The following is a 24,541-nucleotide window of genomic DNA, read 5'->3' on the forward strand; positions in this document are numbered from 1 at the left end:
TCTAGCTGGTCTGTCATAATATAATAGAGACAGTAGATCTAGCTGGTCTGTCATAATATAATAGAGACAGTAGATCTAGCATAATATAATAGAGACAGTAGCTCTAGCTGGTCTGTCATAATATAATAGAGACAGTAGATCTAGCTGGTCTGTCATAATATAACAGAGACAGTAGATCTAGCTGGTCTGTCATATTATAATAGAGACAGTAGATCTAGCTGGTCTGTCATAATATAACAGAGACAGTAGATCTAGCTAGTCTGTCATAATATAATAGACACAGTAGATCTAGCTGGTCTGTCATAATATAATTGAGACAGTAGAACTAGCTGGTCTGTCATAATATAATAGAGACAGTAGATCTAGCTGGTCTGTCATAATATCATAGAGACAGTAGATCTAGCTGGTCTGTCATAATATAATAGAGACAGTAGATCTAGCATAATATAACAGAGACAGTAGATCTAGCTAGTCTGTCATAATATAATAGAGACAGTAGATCTAGCTGGTCTGTCATAATATAATAGAGACAGTGCATCTAGCTGGTCTGACATATTATAATAGAGACAGTAGATCTAGCTGGTCTGTCATAATATAATAGAGACAGTAGCTCTAGCTGGTCTGTCATAATATAATAGAGACAGTAGATCTAGCTGGTCTGTCATAATATAACAGAGACAGTAGATCTAGCTGGTCTGTCATATTATAATAGAGACAGTAGATCTAGCTGGTCTGTCATAATATAATAGAGACAGTAGATCTAGCATAATATAACAGAGACAGTAGATCTAGCTAGTCTGTCATAATATAATAGACACAGTAGATCTAGCTGGTCTGTCATAATATAATTGAGACAGTAGAACTAGCTGGTCTGTCATAATATAATAGAGACAGTAGATCTAGCTGGTCTGTCATAATATCATAGAGACAGTAGATCTAGCTGGTCTGTCATATTATAATAGAGACAGTAGATCTAGCTGCTCTGACATAATATCATAGAGACATTAGATCTAGCTGGTCTGTCATATTATAATAGAGACAGTAGATCTAGCTGGTCTGTCATAATATAATAGAGACAGTGCATCTAGCTGGTCTGACATATTATAATAGAGACAGTAGATCTAGCTGGTCTGTCATAATATAATAGAGACAGTAGCTCTAGCTGGTCTGTCATAATATAATAGAGACAGTAGATCTAGCTGGTCTGTCATAATATAACAGAGACAGTAGATCTAGCTGGTCTGTCATATTATAATAGAGACAGTAGATCTAGCTGGTCTGTCATATTATAATAGAGACAGTAGATCTAGCTGGTCTGTCATAATATAATAGAGACAGTAGATCTAGCATAATATAATAGAGACAGTAGCTCTAGCTGGTCTGTCATAATATAATAGAGACAGTAGATCTAGCTGGTCTGTCATAATATAACAGAAACAGTAGATCTAGCTGGTCTGTCATATTATAATAGAGACAGTAGATCTAGCTGGTCTGTCATAATATAACAGAGACAGTAGATCTAGCTAGTCTGTCATAATACAATAGACACAGTAGATCTAGCTGGTCTGTCATAATATAATTGAGACAGTAGAACTAGCTGGTCTGTCATAATATAATAGAGACAGTAGATCTAGCTGGTCTGTCATAATATCATAGAGACAGTAGATCTAGCTGGTCTGTCATAATATAATAGAGACAGTAGATCTAGCATAATATAATAGAGACAGTAGCTCTAGCTGGTCTGTCATAATATAATAGAGACAGTAGATCTAGCTGGTCTGTCATAATATAACAGAGACAGTAGATCTAGCTGGTCTGTCATATTATAATAGAGACAGTAGATCTAGCTGGTCTGTCATAATATAATAGAGACAGTAGATCTATCTGGTCTGTCATAATATAATAGACACAGTAGATCTAGCTGGTCTGTCATGATATAATAGAAACAGTGCATCTAGCTGGTCTGACATATTATAATAGAGACAGTAGATCTAGCTGGTCTGTCATAATATAATAGAGACAGTAGCTCTAGCTGGTCTGTCATAATATAATAGAGACAGTAGATCTAGCTGTTCTGTCATAATATAACAGAGACAGTAGATCTAGCTGGTCTGTCATATTATAATAGAGACAGTAGATCTAGCTGGTCTGTCATAATATAATAGAGACAGTAGATCTATCTGGTCTGTCATAATATAATAGACACAGTAGATCTAGCTGGTCTGTCATGATATAATAGAAACATTAGATCTAGCTGGTCTGTCATGATTCAATAGAGACATTAGATCTAGCTGGTCTGTCATAATATAATAGAGACAGTAGATCTAGCTGGTCTGTCATAATATAAAAGAGACAGTAGATCTAGCATAATATAATAGAGACAGTAGATCTAGCTGGTCTGTCATAATATAAAAGAGACAGTAGATCTAGCATAATATAATAGAGACAGTAGATCTAGCTGGTCTGTCATAATATAATAGAGACAGTAGATCTAGCATAATATAATAGAGACAGTAGCTCTAGCTGGTCTGTCATAATATAATAGAGACAGTAGATCTAGCTGGTCTGTCATAATATAACAGAAACAGTAGATCTAGCTGGTCTGTCATATTATAATAGAGACAGTAGATCTAGCTGGTCTGTCATAATATAACAGAGACAGTAGATCTAGCTAGTCTGTCATAATATAATAGACACAGTAGATCTAGCTGGTCTGTCATAATATAATTGAGACAGTAGAACTAGCTGGTCTGTCATAATATAATAGAGACAGTAGATCTAGCTGGTCTGTCGTAATATCATAGAGACAGTAGATCTAGCTGGTCTGTCATAATATAATAGAGACAGTAGATCTAGCATAATATAATAGAGACAGTAGCTCTAGCTGGTCTGTCATAATATAATAGAGACAGTAGATCTAGCATAATATAATAGAGACAGTAGATCTAGCTGGTCTGTCATAATATAATAGAGACAGTAGATCTAGCATAATATAATAGAGACAGTAGCTCTAGCTGGTCTGTCATAATATAATAGAGACAGTAGATCTAGCTGGTCTGTCATAATATAACAGAAACAGTAGATCAAGCTGGTCTGTCATATTATAATAGAGACAGTAGATCTAGCTGGTCTGTCATAATATAACAGAGACAGTAGATCTAGCTAGTCTGTCATAATATAATAGACACAGTAGATCTAGCTGGTCTGTCATAATATAATTGAGACAGTAGAACTAGCTGGTCTGTCATAATATAATAGAGACAGTAGATCTAGCTGGTCTGTCGTAATATCATAGAGACAGTAGATCTAGCTGGTCTGTCATAATATAATAGAGACAGTAGATCTAGCATAATATAATAGAGACAGTAGCTCTAGCTGGTCTGTCATAATATAATAGAGACAGTAGATCTAGCTGGTCTGTCATAATATAACAGAGACAGTAGATCTAGCTGGTCTGTCATATTATAATAGAGACAGTAGATCTAGCTGGTCTGTCATAATATAATAGAGACAGTAGATCTATCTGGTCTGTCATAATATAATAGACACAGTAGATCTAGCTGGTCTGTCATGATATAATAGAAACAGTGCATCTAGCTGGTCTGACATATTATAATAGAGACAGTAGATCTAGCTGGTCTGTCATAATATAATAGAGACAGTAGCTCTAGCTGGTCTGTCATAATATAATAGAGACAGTAGATCTAGCTGGTCTGTCATAATATAACAGAGACAGTAGATCTAGCTGGTCTGTCATATTATAATAGAGACAGTAGATCTAGCTGGTCTGTCATAATATAATAGACACAGTAGATCTAGCTGGTCTGTCATGATATAATATAAACATTAGATCTAGCTGGTCTGTCATGATTCAATAGAGACATTAGATCTAGCTGGTCTGTCATAATATAATAGAGACAGTAGATCTAGCTGGTCTGTCATAATATAATAGACACAGTAGATCTAGCTGGTCTGTCATGATATAATAGAATCATTAGATCTAGCTGGTCTGTCATGATTCAATAGAGACATTAGATCTAGCTGGTCTGTCATAATATAATAGAGACAGTAGATCTAGCTGGTCTGTCATAATATAATAGAGACAGTAGATCTAGCATAATATAATAGAGACAGTAGCTCTAGCTGGTCTGTCATAATATAATAGAGACATTAGATCTAGCTGGTCTGTCATAATATAATAGAGACAGTAGATCTAGCTGGTCTGTCATAATATAAAAGAGACAGTAGATCTAGCATAATATAATAGAGACAGTAGATCTAGCTGGTCTGTCATAATATAAAAGAGACAGTAGATCTAGCATAATATAATAGAGACAGTAGATCTAGCTGGTCTGTCATGATATAATAGAGACAGTAGCTCTAGCTGGTCTGTCATAATATAATAGAGACAGTAGATCTAGCTGGTCTGTCATAATATAACAGAGACAGTAGATCTAGCTGGTCTGTCATATTATAATAGAGACAGTAGATCTAGCTGGTCTGTCATAATATAATAGAGACAGTAGATCTATCTGGTCTGTCATAATATAATAGACACAGTAGATCTAGCTGGTCTGTCATGATATAATAGAAACATTAGATCTAGCTGGTCTGTTATGATTCAATAGAGACATTAGATCTAGCTGGTCTGTCATAATATAATAGAGACAGTAGATCTAGCTGGTCTGTCATAATATAATAGAGACAGTAGATCTAGCATAATATAATAGAGACAGTAGCTCTAGCTGGTCTGTCATAATATAATAGAGACAATAGATCTAGCTGGTCTGTCATAATATAACAGAGACAGTAGATCTAGCTGGTCTGTCATATTATAATAGAGACAGTAGATCTAGCTGGTCTGTCATAATATAATAGAGACAGTAGATCTATCTGGTCTGTCATAATATAATAGACACAGTAGATCTAGCTGGTCTGTCATGATATAATAGAAACAGTGCATCTAGCTGGTCTGACATATTATAATAGAGACAGTAGATCTAGCTGGTCTGTCATAATATAATAGAGACAGTAGCTCTAGCTGGTCTGTCATAATATAATAGAGACAGTAGATCTAGCTGGTCTGTCATAATATAACAGAGACAGTAGATCTAGCTGGTCTGTCATATTATAATAGAGACAGTAGATCTAGCTGGTCTGTCATAATATAATAGAGACAGTAGATCTATCTGGTCTGTCATAATATAATAGACACAGTAGATCTAGCTGGTCTGTCATGATATAATAGAAACATTAGATCTAGCTGGTCTGTCATGATTCAATAGAGACATTAGATCTAGCTGGTCTGTCATAATATAATAGAGACAGTAGATCTAGCTGGTCTGTCATAATATAAAAGAGACAGTAGATCTAGCATAATATAATAGAGACAGTAGATCTAGCTGGTCTGTCATAATATAAAAGAGACAGTAGATCTAGCATAATATAATAGAGACAGTAGATCTAGCTGGTCTGTCATAATATAATAGAGACAGTAGATCTAGCATAATATAATAGAGACAGTAGCTCTAGCTGGTCTGTCATAATATAATAGAGACAGTAGATCTAGCTGGTCTGTCATAATATAACAGAAACAGTAGATCTAGCTGGTCTGTCATATTATAATAGAGACAGTAGATCTAGCTGGTCTGTCATAATATAACAGAGACAGTAGATCTAGCTAGTCTGTCATAATATAATAGACACAGTAGATCTAGCTGGTCTGTCATAATATAATTGAGACAGTAGAACTAGCTGGTCTGTCATAATATAATAGAGACAGTAGATCTAGCTGGTCTGTCGTAATATCATAGAGACAGTAGATCTAGCTGGTCTGTCATAATATAATAGAGACAGTAGATCTAGCATAATATAATAGAGACAGTAGCTCTAGCTGGTCTGTCATAATATAATAGAGACAGTAGATCTAGCTGGTCTGTCATAATATAACAGAGACAGTAGATCTAGCTGGTCTGTCATATTATAATAGAGACAGTAGATCTAGCTGGTCTGTCATAATATAATAGAGACAGTAGATCTATCTGGTCTGTCATAATATAATAGACACAGTAGATCTAGCTGGTCTGTCATGATATAATAGAAACAGTGCATCTAGCTGGTCTGACATATTATAATAGAGACAGTAGATCTAGCTGGTCTGTCATAATATAATAGAGACAGTAGCTCTAGCTGGTCTGTCATTATATAATAGAGACAGTAGATCTAGCTGGTCTGTCATAATATAACAGAGACAGTAGATCTAGCTGGTCTGTCATATTATAATAGAGACAGTAGATCTAGCTGGTCTGTCATAATATAATAGACACAGTAGATCTAGCTGGTCTGTCATGATACAATATAAACATTAGATCTAGCTGGTCTGTCATGATTCAATAGAGACATTAGATCTAGCTGGTCTGTCATAATATAATAGAGACAGTAGATCTAGCTGGTCTGTCATAATATAAAAGAGACAGTAGATCTAGCATAATATAATAGAGACAGTAGATCTAGCTGGTCTGTCATAATATAAAAGAGACAGTAGATCTAGCATAATATAATAGAGACAGTAGATCTAGCTGGTCTGTCATGATATAATAGAGACAGTAGCTCTAGCTGGTCTGTCATAATATAATAGAGACAGTAGATCTAGCTGGTCTGTCATAATATAACAGAGACAGTAGATCTAGCTGGTCTGTCATATTATAATAGAGACAGTAGATCTAGCTGGTCTGTCATAATATAATAGAGACAGTAGATCTATCTGGTCTGTCATAATATAATAGACACAGTAGATCTAGCTGGTCTGTCATGATATAATAGAAACATTAGATCTAGCTGGTCTGTCATGATTCAATAGAGACATTAGATCTAGCTGGTCTGTCATAATATAATAGAGACAGTAGATCTAGCTGGTCTGTCATAATATAATAGAGACAGTAGATCTAGCATAATATAATAGAGACAGTAGCTCTAGCTGGTCTGTCATAATATAATAGAGACATTAGATCTAGCTGGTCTGTCATAATATAATAGAGACAGTAGATCTAGCTGGTCTGTCATAATATAAAAGAGACAGTAGATCTAGCATAATATAATAGAGACAGTAGATCTAGCTGGTCTGTCATAATATAAAAGAGACAGTAGATCTAGCATAATATAATAGAGACAGTAGATCTAGCTGGTCTGTCATGATATAATAGAGACAGTAGATCTAGCTGGTCTGTCATAATATAAAAGAGACAGTAGATCTAGCATAATATAATAGAGACAGTAGATCTAGCTGGTCTGTCATAATATAAAAGAGACAGTAGATCTAGCATAATATAATAGAGACAGTAGATCTAGCTGGTCTGTCATGATATAATAGAGACAGTAGCTCTAGCTGGTCTGTCATAATATAATAGAGACAGTAGATCTAGCTGGTCTGTCATAATATAACAGAGACAGTAGATCTAGCTGGTCTGTCATATTATAATAGAGACAGTAGATCTAGCTGGTCTGTCATAATATAATAGAGACAGTAGATCTATCTGGTCTGTCATAATATAATAGACACAGTAGATCTAGCTGGTCTGTCATGATATAATAGAAACATTAGATCTAGCTGGTCTGTCATGATTCAATAGAGACATTAGATCTAGCTGGTCTGTCATAATATAATAGAGACAGTAGATCTAGCTGGTCTGTCATAATATAATAGAGACAGTAGATCTAGCATAATATAATAGAGACAGTAGCTCTAGCTGGTCTGTCATAATATAATAGAGACATTAGATCTAGCTGGTCTGTCATAATATAATAGAGACAGTAGATCTAGCTGGTCTGTCATAATATAAAAGAGACAGTAGATCTAGCATAATATAATAGAGACAGTAGATCTAGCTGGTCTGTCATAATATAAAAGAGACAGTAGATCTAGCATAATATAATAGAGACAGTAGATCTAGCTGGTCTGTCATGATATAATAGAGACAGTAGCTCTAGCTGGTCTGTCATAATATAATAGAGACAGTAGATCTAGCTGGTCTGTCATAATATAACAGAGACAGTAGATCTAGCTGGTCTGTCATATTATAATAGAGACAGTAGATCTAGCTGGTCTGTCATAATATAATAGAGACAGTAGATCTATCTGGTCTGTCATAATATAATAGACACAGTAGATCTAGCTGGTCTGTCATGATATAATAGAAACATTTGATCTAGCTGGTCTGTCATGATTCAATAGAGACATTAGATCTAGCTGGTCTATCATAATATAATAGAGACCGTAGATCTAGCTGGTCTGTCATAATATAATAGAGACAGTAGATCTAGCTGGTCTGTCATAATATAATAGAGACAGTAGATCTAGCATCATATAATAGAGACAGTAGCTCTAGCTGGTCTGTCATAATATAATAGAGACATTAGATCTAGCTGGTCTGTCATAATATAACAGAGACAGTAGATCTAGCTGGTCTGTCATATTATAATAGAGACAGTAGATCTAGCTGGTCTGTCATAATATAACAGAGACAGTAGATCTAGCTAGTCTGTCATAATATAATAGACACAGTAGATCTAGCTGGTCTTTCGTAATATAATTGAGACAGTAGAACTAGCTGGTCTGTCATAATATAATAGAGACAGTAGATCTAGCTGGTCTGTCGTAATATCATAGAGACAGTAGATCTAGCTGGTCTGTCATAATATAATAGAGACAGTAGATCTAGCATAATATAATAGAGACAGTAGCTCTAGCTGGTCTGTCATAATATAATAGAGACAGTAGATCTAGCTGGTCTGTCATAATATAACAGAGACAGTAGATCTAGCTGGTCTGTCATATTATAATAGAGACAGTAGATCTAGCTGGTCTGTCATAATATAATAGAGACAGTAGATCTAGCATAATATAATAGAGACAGTAGCTCTAGCTGGTCTGTCATGATATAATAGAAACAGTGCATCTAGCTGGTCTGACATATTATAATAGAGACAGTAGATCTAGCTGGTCTGTCATAATATAATAGAGACAGTAGCTCTAGCTGGTCTGTCATTATATAATAGAGACAGTAGATCTAGCTGGTCTGTCATAATATAACAGAGACAGTAGATCTAGCTGGTCTGTCATATTATAATAGAGACAGTAGATCTAGCTGGTCTGTCATAATATAATAGACACAGTAGATCTAGCTGGTCTGTCATGATACAATATAAACATTAGATCTAGCTGGTCTGTCATGATTCAATAGAGACATTAGATCTAGCTGGTCTGTCATAATATAATAGAGACAGTAGATCTAGCTGGTCTGTCATAATATAAAAGAGACAGTAGATCTAGCATAATATAATAGAGACAGTAGATCTAGCTGGTCTGTCATAATATAAAAGAGACAGTAGATCTAGCATAATATAATAGAGACAGTAGATCTAGCTGGTCTGTCATGATATAATAGAGACAGTAGCTCTAGCTGGTCTGTCATAATATAATAGAGACAGTAGATCTAGCTGGTCTGTCATAATATAACAGAGACAGTAGATCTAGCTGGTCTGTCATATTATAATAGAGACAGTAGATCTAGCTGGTCTGTCATAATATAATAGAGACAGTAGATCTATCTGGTCTGTCATAATATAATAGACACAGTAGATCTAGCTGGTCTGTCATGATATAATAGAAACATTAGATCTAGCTGGTCTGTCATGATTCAATAGAGACATTAGATCTAGCTGGTCTGTCATAATATAATAGAGACAGTAGATCTAGCTGGTCTGTCATAATATAATAGAGACAGTAGATCTAGCATAATATAATAGAGACAGTAGCTCTAGCTGGTCTGTCATAATATAATAGAGACATTAGATCTAGCTGGTCTGTCATAATATAATAGAGACAGTAGATCTAGCTGGTCTGTCATAATATAAAAGAGACAGTAGATCTAGCATAATATAATAGAGACAGTAGATCTAGCTGGTCTGTCATAATATAAAAGAGACAGTAGATCTAGCATAATATAATAGAGACAGTAGATCTAGCTGGTCTGTCATGATATAATAGAGACAGTAGATCTAGCTGGTCTGTCATAATATAAAAGAGACAGTAGATCTAGCATAATATAATAGAGACAGTATATCTAGCTGGTCTGTCATAATATAAAAGAGACAGTAGATCTAGCATAATATAATAGAGACAGTAGATCTAGCTGGTCTGTCATGATATAATAGAGACAGTAGCTCTAGCTGGTCTGTCATAATATAATAGAGACAGTAGATCTAGCTGGTCTGTCATAATATAACAGAGACAGTAGATCTAGCTGGTCTGTCATATTATAATAGAGACAGTAGATCTAGCTGGTCTGTCATAATATAATAGAGACAGTAGATCTATCTGGTCTGTCATAATATAATAGACACAGTAGATCTAGCTGGTCTGTCATGATATAATAGAAACATTAGATCTAGCTGGTCTGTCATGATTCAATAGAGACATTAGATCTAGCTGGTCTGTCATAATATAATAGAGACAGTAGATCTAGCTGGTCTGTCATAATATAATAGAGACAGTAGATCTAGCATAATATAATAGAGACAGTAGCTCTAGCTGGTCTGTCATAATATAATAGAGACAGTAGATCTAGCTGTTCTGTCATAATATAACAGAAACAGTAGATCTAGCTGGTCTGTCATATTATAATAGAGACAGTAGATCTAGCTGGTCTGTCATAATATAACAGAGACAGTAGATCTAGCTAGTCTGTCATAATATAATAGACACAGTAGATCTAGCTGGTCTTTCGTAATATAATTGAGACAGTAGAACTAGCTGGTCTGTCATAATATAATAGAGACAGTAGATCTAGCTGGTCTGTCATAATATCATAGAGACAGTAGATCTAGCTGGTCTGTCATAATATAATAGAGACAGTAGATCTAGCATAATATAATAGAGACAGTAGCTCTAGCTGGTCTGTCATAATATAATAGAGACAGTAGATCTAGCTGGTCTGTCATAATATAACAGAGACAGTAGATCTAGCTGGTCTGTCATATTATAATAGAGACAGTAGATCTAGCTGGTCTGTCATAATATAACAGAGACAGTAGATCTAGCTAGTCTGTCATAATATAATAGACACAATAGATCTAGCAGGTCTGTCATAATATAATTGAGACAGTAGAACTAGCTGGTCTGTCATAATATAATAGAGACAGTAGATCTAGCTGGTCTGTCATAATATCATAGAGACAGTAGATCTAGCTGGTCTGTCATATTATAATAGAGACAGTAGATCTAGCTGCTCTGACATAATATCATAGAGACAGTAGATCTAGCTGGTCTGTCATGATATAATAGAAACATTAGATCTAGCTGGTCTGTCATGATTCAATAGAGACATTAGATCTAGCTGGTCTGTCATAATATAATAGAGACAGTAGATCTAGCTGGTCTGTCATAATATAATAGAGACAGTAGATCTAGCATAATATAATAGAGACAGTAGCTCTAGCTGGTCTGTCATAATATAATAGAGACAGTAGATCTAGCTGGTCTGTCATAATATAACAGAGACAGTAGATCTAGCTGGTCTGTCATATTATAATAGAGAAAGTAGATCTAGCTGGTCTGTCATAATATAATAGAGACAGTAGATCTATCTGGTCTGTCATAATATAATAGACACAGTAGATCTAGCTGGTCTGTCATGATATAATAGAAACATTAGATCTAGCTGGTCTGTCATGATTCAATAGAGACATTAGATCTAGCTGGTCTGTCATAATATAATAGAGACAGTAGATCTAGCTGGTCTGTCATAATATAATAGAGACAGTAGATCTAGCATAATATAATAGAGACAGTAGCTCTAGCTGGTCTGTCATAATATAATAGAGACAGTAGATCTAGCTGTTCTGTCATAATATAACAGAAACAGTAGATCTAGCTGGTCTGTCATATTATAATAGAGACAGTAGATCTAGCTGGTCTGTCATAATATAACAGAGACAGTAGATCTAGCTAGTCTGTCATAATATAATAGACACAGTAGATCTAGCTGGTCTGTCATAATATAATTGAGACAGTAGAACTAGCTGGTCTGTCATAATATAATAGAGACAGTAGATCTAGCTGGTCTGTCATAATATCATAGAGACAGTAGATCTAGCTGGTCTGTCATAATATAATAGAGACAGTAGATCTAGCATAATATAATAGAGACAGTAGCTCTAGCTGGTCTGTCATAATATAATAGAGACAGTAGATCTAGCTGGTCTGTCATAATATAACAGAGACAGTAGATCTAGCAAGTCTGTCATAATATAATAGACACAGTAGATCTAGCTGGTCTGTCATAATATAATTGAGACAGTAGATCTAGCTGGTCTGTCATAATATAATAGAGACAGTAGATCTAGCATAATATAATAGAGACAGTAGATCTATCTGGTCTGTCATAATATAATAGACACAGTAGATCTAGCTGGTCTGTCATGATATAATAGAAACATTAGATCTAGCTGGTCTGTCATGATTCAATAGAGACAGTAGATCTAGCTGGTCTGTCATAATATAATAGAGACAGTAGATCTAGCATAATATAATAGAGACAGTAGCTCTAGCTGGTCTGTCATAATATAATAGAGACAGTAGATCTAGCTGGTCTGTCATAATATAACAGAGACAGTAGATCTAGCTGGTCTGTCATATTATAATAGAGACAGTAGATCTAGCTGGTCTGTCATAATATAATTGAGACAGTAGAACTAGCTGGTCTGTCATAATATAATAGAGACAGTAGATCTAGCTGGTCTGTCATAATATCATAGAGACAGTAGATCTAGCTGGTCTGTCATAATATAACAGAGACAGTAGATCTAGCTGGTCTGTCATATTATAATAGAGACAGTAGATCTAGCTGGTCTGTCATAATATAACAGAGACAGTAGATCTAGCTAGTCTGTCATAATATAATAGACACAGTAGATCTAGCTGGTCTGTCATAATATAATTGAGACAGTAGAACTAGCTGGTCTGTCATAATATAATAGAGACAGTAGATCTAGCTGGTCTGTCATAATATCATAGAGACAGTAGATCTAGCTGGTCTGTCATATTATAATAGAGACAGTAGATCTAGCTGGTCTGACATAATATCATAGAGACAGTAGATCTAGCTGGTCTGTCATATTATAATAGAGACAGTAGATCTAGCTGGTCTGTCATAATATAATAGAGAGAGTGCATCTAGCTGGCATGACATAATATAATAGAGACAGTAGATCTAGCTGGTCTGTCATAATATAATAGAGACAGTAGCTCTAGCTGGTCTGTCATAATATAATAGAGACAGTAGATCTAGCTGGTCTGTCATAATATAACAGAGACAGTAGATATAGCTGGTCTGTCATATTATAATAGAGACAGTAGATCTAGCTGGTCTGTCATAATATAATAGAGACAGTAGATCTATCTGGTCTGTCATAATATAATAGACACAGTAGATCTAGCTGGTCTGTCATGATATAATAGAAACATTAGATCTAGCTGGTCTGTCATGATTCAATAGAGACATTAGATCTAGCTGGTCTGTCATAATATAATAGAGACAGTAGATCTAGCTGGTCTGTCATAATATAACAGAGACAGTAGATCTAGCTGGTCTGTCATATTATAATAGAGACAGTAGATCTAGCTGGTCTGTCATAATATAACAGAGACAGTAGATCTAGCTAGTCTGTCATAATATAATAGACACAGTAGATCTAGCTGGTCTGTCATAATATAATTGAGACAGTAGAACTAGCTGGTCTGTCATAATATAATAGAGACAGTAGATCTAGCTGGTCTGTCATAATATCATAGAGACAGTAGATCTAGCTGGTCTGTCATATTATAATAGAGACAGTAGATCTAGCTGGTCTGACATAATATCATAGAGACAGTAGATCTAGCTGGTCTGTCATATTATAATAGAGACAGTAGATCTAGCTGGTCTGTCATAATATAATAGAGAGAGTGCATCTAGCTGGCATGACATAATATAATAGAGACAGTAGATCTAGCTGGTCTGTCATAATATAATAGAGACAGTAGCTCTAGCTGGTCTGTCATAATATAATAGAGACAGTAGATCTAGCTGGTCTGTCATAATATAACAGAGACAGTAGATATAGCTGGTCTGTCATATTATAATAGAGACAGTAGATCTAGCTGGTCTGTCATAATATAATAGAGACAGTAGATCTATCTGGTCTGTCATAATATAATAGACACAGTAGATCTAGCTGGTCTGTCATGATATAATAGAAACATTAGATCTAGCTGGTCTGTCATGATTCAATAGAGACATTAGATCTAGCTGGTCTGTCATAATATAATAGAGACAGTAGATCTAGCTGGTCTGTCATAATATAATAGAGACAGTAGATCTAGCATAATATAATAGAGACAGTAGCTCTAGCTGGTCTGTCATAATATAATAGAGACAGTAGATCTAGCTGGTCTGTCATATTATAATAGAGACAGTAGATCTAGCTGGTCTGTCATAATATAAAAGAGACAGTAGATCTAGCTGGTCTGTCATAATATAATTGAGAGAGTAGAACTAGCTGGTCTGTCATAATATAATAGAGACAGTAGATCTAGCTGGTCTGTCATAATATCATAGAGACAGTAGATCTAGCTGGTCTGTCATATTATAATAGATACAGTATATCTAGCTGGTCTGACATAATATCATAGAGACAGTAGATCTAGCTGGTCTGTCATAATATAATAGAGACAGTAGATCTAGCATAATATAATAGAGACAGTAGCTCTAGCTGGTCTGTCATAATATAAAAGAGACAGTAGATCTAGCTGGTCTGTCATAATATATCAGAGACAGTAGATCTAGCTGGTCTGTCATATTATAATAGAGACAGTAGAACTAGCTGGTCTGTCATAATATAATAGAGACAGTAGATCTAGCTGGTCTGTCATAATATCATAGAGACAGTAGATCTAGCTGGTCTGTCATAATATAACAGAGACAGTAGATCTAGCTAGTCTGTCATAATATAATAGACACAGTAGATCTAGCTGGTCTGTCATAATATAATTGAGACAGTAGAACTAGCTGGTCTGTCATAATATAATAGAGACAGTAGATCTAGCTGGTCTGTCATAATATCATAGAGACAGTAGATCTAGCTGGTCTGTCATATTATAATAGAGACAGTAGATCTAGCTGGTCTGACATAATATCATAGAGACAGTAGATCTAGCTGGTCTGTCATATTATAATAGAGACAGTAGATCTAGCTGGTCTGTCATAATATAATAGAGACAGTGCATCTAGCTGGTCTGACATAATATAATAGAGACAGTAGATCTAGCTGGTCTGTCATAATATAATAGAGACAGTAGATCTAGCTGGTCTGTCATAATATAATAGAGATAGTAGATCTAGCTGGTCTGTCATAATATAACAGAGACAGTAGATCTAGCTGGTCTGTCATATTATAATAGAGACAGTAGATCTAGCTGGTCTGTCATAATATAATAGAGACAGTAGATCTATCTGGTCTGTCATAATATAATAGACACAGTAGATCTAGCTGGTCTGTCATGATATAATAGAAACATTAGATCTAGCTGGTCTGCCATGATTCAATAGAGACATTAGATCTAGCTGGTCTGTCATAATATAATAGAGACAGTAGATCTAGCTGGTCTGTCATAATATAATAGAGACAGTAGATATAGCATAATATAATAGAGACAGTAGCTATAGCTGGTCTGTCATAAAATAATAGAGACAGTAGATCTAGCTGGTCTGTCATAATATAACAGAGACAGTAGATCTAGCTGGTCTGTCATATTATAATAGAGACAGTAGATCTAGCTGGTCTGTCATAATATAACAGAGACAGTAGATCTAGCTAGTCTGTCATAATATAATAGACACAGTAGATCTAGCTGGTCTGTCATAATATAATTGAGACAGTAGAACTAGCTGGTCTGTCATAATATAATAGAGACAGTAGATCTAGCTGGTCTGTCATAATATCATAGAGACAGTAGATCTAGCTGGTCTGTCATATTATAATAGAGAAAGTAGATCTAGCTGGTCTGACATAATATCATAGAGACAGTAGATCTAGCTGGTCTGTCATATTATAATAGAGACAGTAGATCTAGCTGGTCTGTCATAATATAATAGAGACAGTGCATCTAGCTGGTCTGACATAATATAATAGAGACAGTAGATCTAGCTGGTCTGTCATAATATAATAGAGACAGTAGATCAGCTGGTCTGTTGTAAAATAATAGAGACAGTAGATCTAGCTGGTCTGTCATAATATAATAGAGACAGTACATCTAACTGGTCTGTCATAATATAATAGAGACAGTAGATCAGCTGGTCTGTTGTAAAATAATAGAGACAGTAGATCTAGCTGGTCTGTCATAATATAATAGAGACAGTACATCTAGCTGGTCTGTCATAATATAATAGAGACAGTAGATCTAGCTGGTCTGTCATAATATAATAGAGACAGTAGCTCAGCTGGTCTGTCATAATATAATAGAGACAGTAGATCTAGCTGGTCTGTCATAATATAATAGAGACAGTAGATCTAGCTGGTCTGTCATATTATAATAGAGACAGTAGATCTAGCATAATATAATAGAGACAGTAGCTCTAGCTGGTCTGTCATAATATAATAGAGACATTAGATCTAGCTGGTCTGTCATAATATAACAGAGACAGTAGATCTAGCTGGTATGTCATATTACAATAGAGACAGTAGATCTAGCTGGTCAGTCATAATATAACAGAGACAGTAGTTCTAGCTAGTCTGTCATAATATCTTAGAGACAGTAGATCTAGCTGGTCTGTCATAATATAATAGAGACAGTAGCTCTAGCTGGTTTGTCATAATATAATAGAGACAGTAGATCTAGCTGGTCTGTCATAATATAACAGAGACAGTAGATCTAGCTGGTCTGCCATATTATAATAGAGACAGTAGATATAGCTGGTCTGTCATAATATAATAGAGACAGTAGATCTAGCTGGTCTGCCATATTATAATAGAGACAGTAGATCTAGCTGGTCTGTCATATTATAATAGAGACAGTAGATCTAGCTGGTCTGTCATAATATAATAGAGACAGTGCATCTAGCTGGTCTGACATAATATAATAGAGACAGTAGATCTAGCTGGTCTGTCATAATATAATAGAGACAGTAGATCTAGCATAATATAATAGAGACAGTAGCTCTAGCTGGTCTGTCATAATATAATAGAGACCGTAGATCTAGCTGGTCTGTCATAATATAACAGAGACAGTAGATTTAGCTGGTCTGTCATATTATAATAGAGACAGTAGATCTAGCTGGTCTGTCATAATATAATAGACACAGTAGATCTAGCTGGTCTGTCATAATATAATTGAGACAGTAGAACTAGCTGGTCTGTCATAATATAATAGAGACAGTAGATCTAGCTGGTCTGTCATAATATCATAGAGACAGTAGATCTAGCTGGTCTGTCATATTATAATAGAGACAGTAGATCTAGCTGGTCTGACATAATATCATAGAGACAGTAGATCTAGCTGGTCTGTCATATTATAATAGAGACAGTAGATCTAGCTGGTCTGTCATAATATAATAGAGACAGTACATCTAGCTGGTCTGTCATAATATAATAGAGACAGTAGATCTAGCTGGTCTGTCATAATATAATAGAGACAGTAGCTCAGCTGGTCTGTCATAATATAATAGAGACAGTAGATCTAGCTGGTCTGTCATAATATAATAGAGACAGTAGATCTAGCTGGTCTGTCATAATATAATAGAGACAGTAGATCTAGCATAATATAATAGAGACAGTAGCTCTAGCTGGTCTGTCATAATATAACAGAGACAGTAGATCTAGCTGGTATGTCATATTATAATAGAGACAGTATATCTAGCTGGTCTGTCATAATATAATAGAGACAGTAGATCTATCTTGTCTGTCATAATATAATAGACACGGTAAATCTAGCTGGTCTGTCATGATATAATAGAAACATTAGATCTAGCTGGTCTGTCATGATTCAATAGAGACATTAGATCTAGCTGGTCTGTCATAATATAATAGAGACAGTAGATCTAGCTGGTCTGTCATAATATAATAGAGACAGTAGATCTAGCATAATATAATAGAGACAGTAGATCTAGCTGGTCTGTCATAATATAACAGAGACAGTAGATCTAGCTGGTCTGTCATATTATAATAGAGACAGTAGATCTAGCTGGTCTGTCAATATATAACAGAGACAGTAGATCTAGCTAGTCTGTCATAATATAATAGACACAGTAGATCTAGCTGGTCTGTCATAATATAATTGACACAGTAGAACTAGCTGGTCTGTCATAATATAATAGAGACAGTAGATCTAGCTGGTCTGTCATAATATAATAGAGGCAGTAGATCTAGCATAATGTAATAGAGACAGTAGCTCTAGCTGGTCTGTCATAATATAATAGAGACCGTAGATCTAGCTGGTCTGTCATAATATAACAGAGACAGTAGATTTAGCTGGTCTGTCATATTATAATAGAGACAGTAGATCTAGCTGGTCTGTCATAATATAACAGAGACAGTAGATCTAGCTAGTCTGTCATAATATAATAGACACAGTAGATCTAGCTGGTCTGTCATAATATAATTGAGACAGTAGAACTAGCTGGTCTGTCATAATATAATAGAGACAGTAGATCTAGCTGGTCTGTCATAATATCATAGAGACAGTAGATCTAGCTGGTCTGTCATATGATAATAGAGACAGTAGATCTAGCTGGTCTGACATAATATCATAGAGACAGTAGATCTAGCTGGTCTGTCATAATATAATAGAGACAGTAGATCTAGCTGGTCTGTCATAATATAATAGAGACAGTAGATCTAGCATAATATAATAGAGACAGTAGCTCTAGCTGGTCTGTCATAATATAATAGAGACAGTAGATATAGCTGGTCTGTCATAATATAACAGAGACAGTAGATCTAGCTGTTATGTCATATTATAATAGAGACAGTAGATCTAGCTGGTCTGTCATAATATAATAGAGACAGTAGATCTATCTTGTCTGTAATAATATAATAGACACGGTAGATCTAGCTGGTCTGTCATGATATAATAGAAACATTAGATCTAGCTGGTCTGTCATGATTCAATAGAGACAGTAGATCTAGCTGGTCTGTCATAATATAATAGAGACAGTAGATTTAGCATAATATAATAGAGACAGTAGCTCTAGCTGGTCTGTCATAATATAACAGAGACAGTAGATCTAGCTGGTCTGTCATATTATAATAGAGACAGTAGATCTAGCTGGTCTGTCATAATATAACAGAGACAGTAGATCTAGCTAGTCTGTCATAATATAATAGACACAGTAGATCTAGCTGGTCTGTCATAATATAATTGACACAGTAGAACTAGCTGGTCTGTCATAATATAATAGAGACAGTAGATCTAGCTGGTCTGTCATAATATCATAGAGACAGTAGATCTAGCTGGTCTGTCATATTATAATAGAGACAGTAGATCTAGCTGGTCTGTCATAATATAATAGAGACAGTGCATCTAGCTTGTCTGACATAATATAATAGAGACAGTAGATCTAGCTGGTCTGTCATAATATAATAGAGACAGTAGATCAGCTGGTCTGTTGTAAAATAATAGAGACAGTAGATCTAGCTGGTCTTTCATAATATTATAGAGACATTAGATCTAGCTGGTATGTCTTAATATAACAGTGACAGTAGATTTAGCTTGTATGTCATAATATAGTAGAGACAGTAGATCTAGCTAGTCTGTCATAATATAATAGAAGTAGTAGATCTAGCTGGTCTGTCATGATATAATAGAAACATTAGATCTAGCTGGTCTGTCGTAATATAATAGAGACAGTAGATCTATCTGGTCTGTCATAATATAACAGAGACAGTAGATCTAGCTGGTCTGTCATATTATAATAGACACAGTAGATATAGCTGGTCTGTCATGATATAATAGAAACATTAGATCTAGCTGGTCTGTCATGATTCAATAGAGACATTAGATCTAGCTGGTCTGTCATAATATAATAGAGACAGTAGATCTAGCTGGTCTGTCATAATATAATAGAGACAGTAGATCTAGCATAATATAATAGAGACAGTAGCTCTAGCTGGTCTGTCATAATATAATAGAGACAGTAGATCTAGCTGGTCTGTCATAATATAACAGAGACAGTAGATCTAGCTGGTCTGTCATGTTATAATAGAGACAGTAGATCTAGCTGGTCTGTCATAATATAATAGAGACAGTAGCTCTAGCTGGTCTGTCATATTATAATAGAGACAGTAGATCTAGCTGGTCTCTCATACTATAATAGAGACAGTAGATCTAGCTTGTATGTCATAATATTATAGAGACAGTAGAATGAGCTGGTCTGTCATAATATAATAGAGACAGTAGCTCTAGCTGGTCTGTCATAATATAATAGAGACAGTATATCTAGCTGGTCTGTCATAATATAACAGAGACAGTAGATCTAGCTGGTCTGTCATAATATAATTGAGACAGTAGATCTAGCTGGTCTGTCATAATATAACAGACACAGTAGATCTAGCTGGTCTGTCATAATATAATTGAGACAGTAGAACTAGCTGGTCTGTCATAATATAATAGAGACAGTAGATCTAGCTGGTCTGTCATAATATCATAGAGACAGTAGATCTAGCTGGTCTGTCATATTATAATAGAGACAGTAGATCTAGCTGGTCTGACATAATATCATAGAGACAGTAGATCTAGCTGGTCTGTCATATTATAATAGAGACAGTAGATCTAGCTGGTCTGTCATAATATAATAGAGACATTAGATCTAGCTGGTATGTCATAATATAACAGTGGCAGTAGATTTAGCTTGTATGTCATAATATAGTAGAGACAGTAGATCTAGCTAGTCTGTCATAATATAATAGAAGTAGTAGATCTAGCTGGTCTGTCATGATATAATAGAAACATTAGATCTAGCTGGTCTGTCGTAATATAATAGAGACAGTAGATCTATCTGGTCTGTCATAATATAACAGAGACAGTAGATCTAGCTGGTCTGTCATAATATAATAGAGACAGTAGATCTAGCTGGTCTGTCATAATATAATAGAGACAGTAGATCTAGCATAATATAATAGAGACAGTAGCTCTAGCTGGTCTGTCATAATATATTAGAGACAGTAGATCTAGCTGGTCTGTCATAATATAACAGAGACAGTAGATCTAGCTGGTCTGTCATGTTATAATAGAGACAGTAGATCTAGCTGGTCTGTCGTAATATAATAGAGACAGTAGATCTATCTGGTCTGTCATAATATAACAGAGACAGTAGATCTAGCTGGTCTGTCATATTATAATAGACACAGTAGATCTAGCTGGTCTGTCATGATATAATAGAAACATTAGATCTAGCTGGTATGTCATGATTCAATAGAGACATTAGATCTAGCTGGTCTGTCATAATATAATAGAGACAGTAGATCTAGCTGGTCTGTCATAATATAATAGAGACAGTAGATCTAGCTGGTCTGTCATAATATAATAGAGACAGTAGATCTAGCATAATATAATAGAGACAGTAGCTCTAGCTGGTCTGTCCTAATATAATAGAGACAGTAGATCTAGCTGGTCTGTCATGTTATAATAGAGACAGTAGATCTAGCTGGTCTGTCATAATATAATAGAGACAGTAGCTCTAGCTGGTCTGTCATATTATAATAGAGACAGTAGATCTAGCTGGTCTCTCATACTATAATAGAGACAGTAGATCTAGCTTGTATGTCATAATATTATAGAGACAGTAGAATGAGCTGGTCTGTCATAATATAATAGAGACAGTAGCTCTAGCTGGTCTGTCATAATATAATAGAGACAGTATATCTAGCTGGTCTGTCATAATATAACAGAGACAGTAGATCTAGCTGGTCTGTCATAATATAATTGAGACAGTAGATCTAGCTGGTCTGTCATAATATAACAGACACAGTAGATCTAGCTGGTCTGTCATAATATAATTGAGACAGTAGAACTAGCTGGTCTGTCATAATATAATAGAGACAGTAGATCTAGCTGGTCTGTCATAATATCATAGAGACAGTAGATCTAGCTGGTCTGTCATATTATAATAGAGACAGTAGATCTAGCTGGTCTGACATAATATCATAGAGACAGTAGATCTAGCTGGTCTGTCATATTATAATAGAGACAGTAGATCTAGCTGGTCTGTCATAATATAATAGAGACATTAGATCTAGCTGGTATGTCATAATATAACAGTGGCAGTAGATTTAGCTTGTATGTCATAATATAGTAGAGACAGTAGATCTAGCTAGTCTGTCATAATATAATAGAAGTAGTAGATCTAGCTGGTCTGTCATGATATAATAGAAACATTAGATCTAGCTGGTCTGTCGTAATATAATAGAGACAGTAGATCTATCTGGTCTGTCATAATATAACAGAGACAGTAGATCTAGCTGGTCTGTCATAATATAATAGAGACAGTAGATCTAGCTGGTCTGTCATAATATAATAGAGACAGTAGATCTAGCATAATATAATAGAGACAGTAGCTCTAGCTGGTCTGTCATAATATATTAGAGACAGTAGATCTAGCTGGTCTGTCATAATATAACAGAGACAGTAGATCTAGCTGTTCTGTCATGTTATAATAGAGACAGTAGATCTAGCTGGTCTGTCGTAATATAATAGAGACAGTAGATCTATCTGGTCTGTCATAATATAACAGAGACAGTAGATCTAGCTGGTCTGTCATATTATAATAGACACAGTAGATCTAGCTGGTCTGTCATGATATAATAGAAACATTAGATCTAGCTGGTCTGTCATGATTCAATAGAGACATTAGATCTAGCTGGTCTGTCATAATATAATAGAGACAGTAGATCTAGCTGGTCTGTCATAATATAATAGAGACAGTAGATCTAGCATAATATAATAGAGACAGTAGCTCTAGCTGGTCTGTCATAATATAATAGAGACAGTAGATCTAGCTGGTCTGTCATAATATAACAGATACAGTAGATCTAGCTGGTCTGTCATGTTATAATAGAGACAGTAGATCTAGCTGGTCTGTCATAATATAATAGAGACAGTAGCTCTAGCTGGTCTGTCATATTATAATAGAGACAGTAGATCTAGCTGGTCTCTCATACTATAATAGAGACAGTAGATCTAGCTTGTATGTCATAATATTATAGAGACAGTAGAATGAGCTGGTCTGTCATAATATAATGGAGACAGTAGCTCTAGCTGGTCTGTCATAATATAATAGAGACAGTATATCTAGCTGGTCTGTCATAATATAACAGAGACAGTAGATCTAGCTGGTCTGTCATATTATAATAGAGACAGTAGATCTAGCTGGTCTGTCAAAATATAATTGAGACAGTAGAACTAGCTGGTCTGTCATAATATAATTGAGACAGTAGATCTAGCTGGTCTGTCATAATATAACACAGTAGATCTAGCTGGTCTGTCATAATATAATTGAGACAGTAGAACTAGCTGGTCTGTCATAATATCATAGAGACAGTAGATCTAGCTGGTCTGTCATATTATAATAGAGACAGTAGATCTAGCTGGTCTGACATAATATCATAGAGACAGTAGATCTAGCTGGTCTGTCATATTATAATAGAGACAGTAGATCTAGCTGGTCTGTCATAATATAATAGAGACATTAGATCTAGCTGGTATGTCATAATATAACAGTGGCAGTAGATTTAGCTTGTATGTCATAATATAGTAGAGACAGTAGATCTAGCTAGTCTGTCATAATATAATAGAAGTAGTAGATCTAGCTGGTCTGTCATGACATAATAGAAACATTAGATCTAGCTGGTCTGTCGTAATATAATAGAGACAGTAAATCTATCTGGTCTGTCATAATATAACAGAGACAGTAGATCTAGCTGGTCTGTCATAATATAATAGAGACAGTAGATCTAGCTGGTCTGTCATAATATAATAGAGACAGTAGATCTAGCATAATATAATAGAGACAGTAGCTCTAGCTGGTCTGTCATAATATAACAGAGACAGTAGATCTAGCTGGTCTGTCATATTATAATAGAGACAGTAGATCTAGCTGGTCTGTCATAATATAACAGAGACAGTAGATCTAGCTAGTCTGTCATAATATAATAGACACAGTAGCTCTAGCTGGTCTATCATAATATAATTGACACAGTAGAACTAGCTGGTCTGTCATAATATAATAGAGACAGTAGATCTAGCTGGTCTGTCATAATATCATAGAGACAGTAGATCTAGCTGGTCTGTCATATTATAATAGAGACAGTAGATCTAGCTGGTCTCTCATAATATAATAGAGACAGTGCATCTAGCTGGTCTGACATAATATAATAGAGACAGTAGATCTAGCTGGTCTGTCATAATATAATAGAGACAGTAGATCTAGCTGGTTTTTCATAATATTATAGAGAC

The sequence above is a fragment of the Oncorhynchus mykiss genome, chromosome 4 (genome assembly GCF_057628025.1).
Source record: "Oncorhynchus mykiss isolate SJ-2025 chromosome 4, ASM5762802v1, whole genome shotgun sequence".
NCBI classification, from domain to species: Eukaryota; Metazoa; Chordata; class Actinopteri; order Salmoniformes; family Salmonidae; genus Oncorhynchus; species Oncorhynchus mykiss.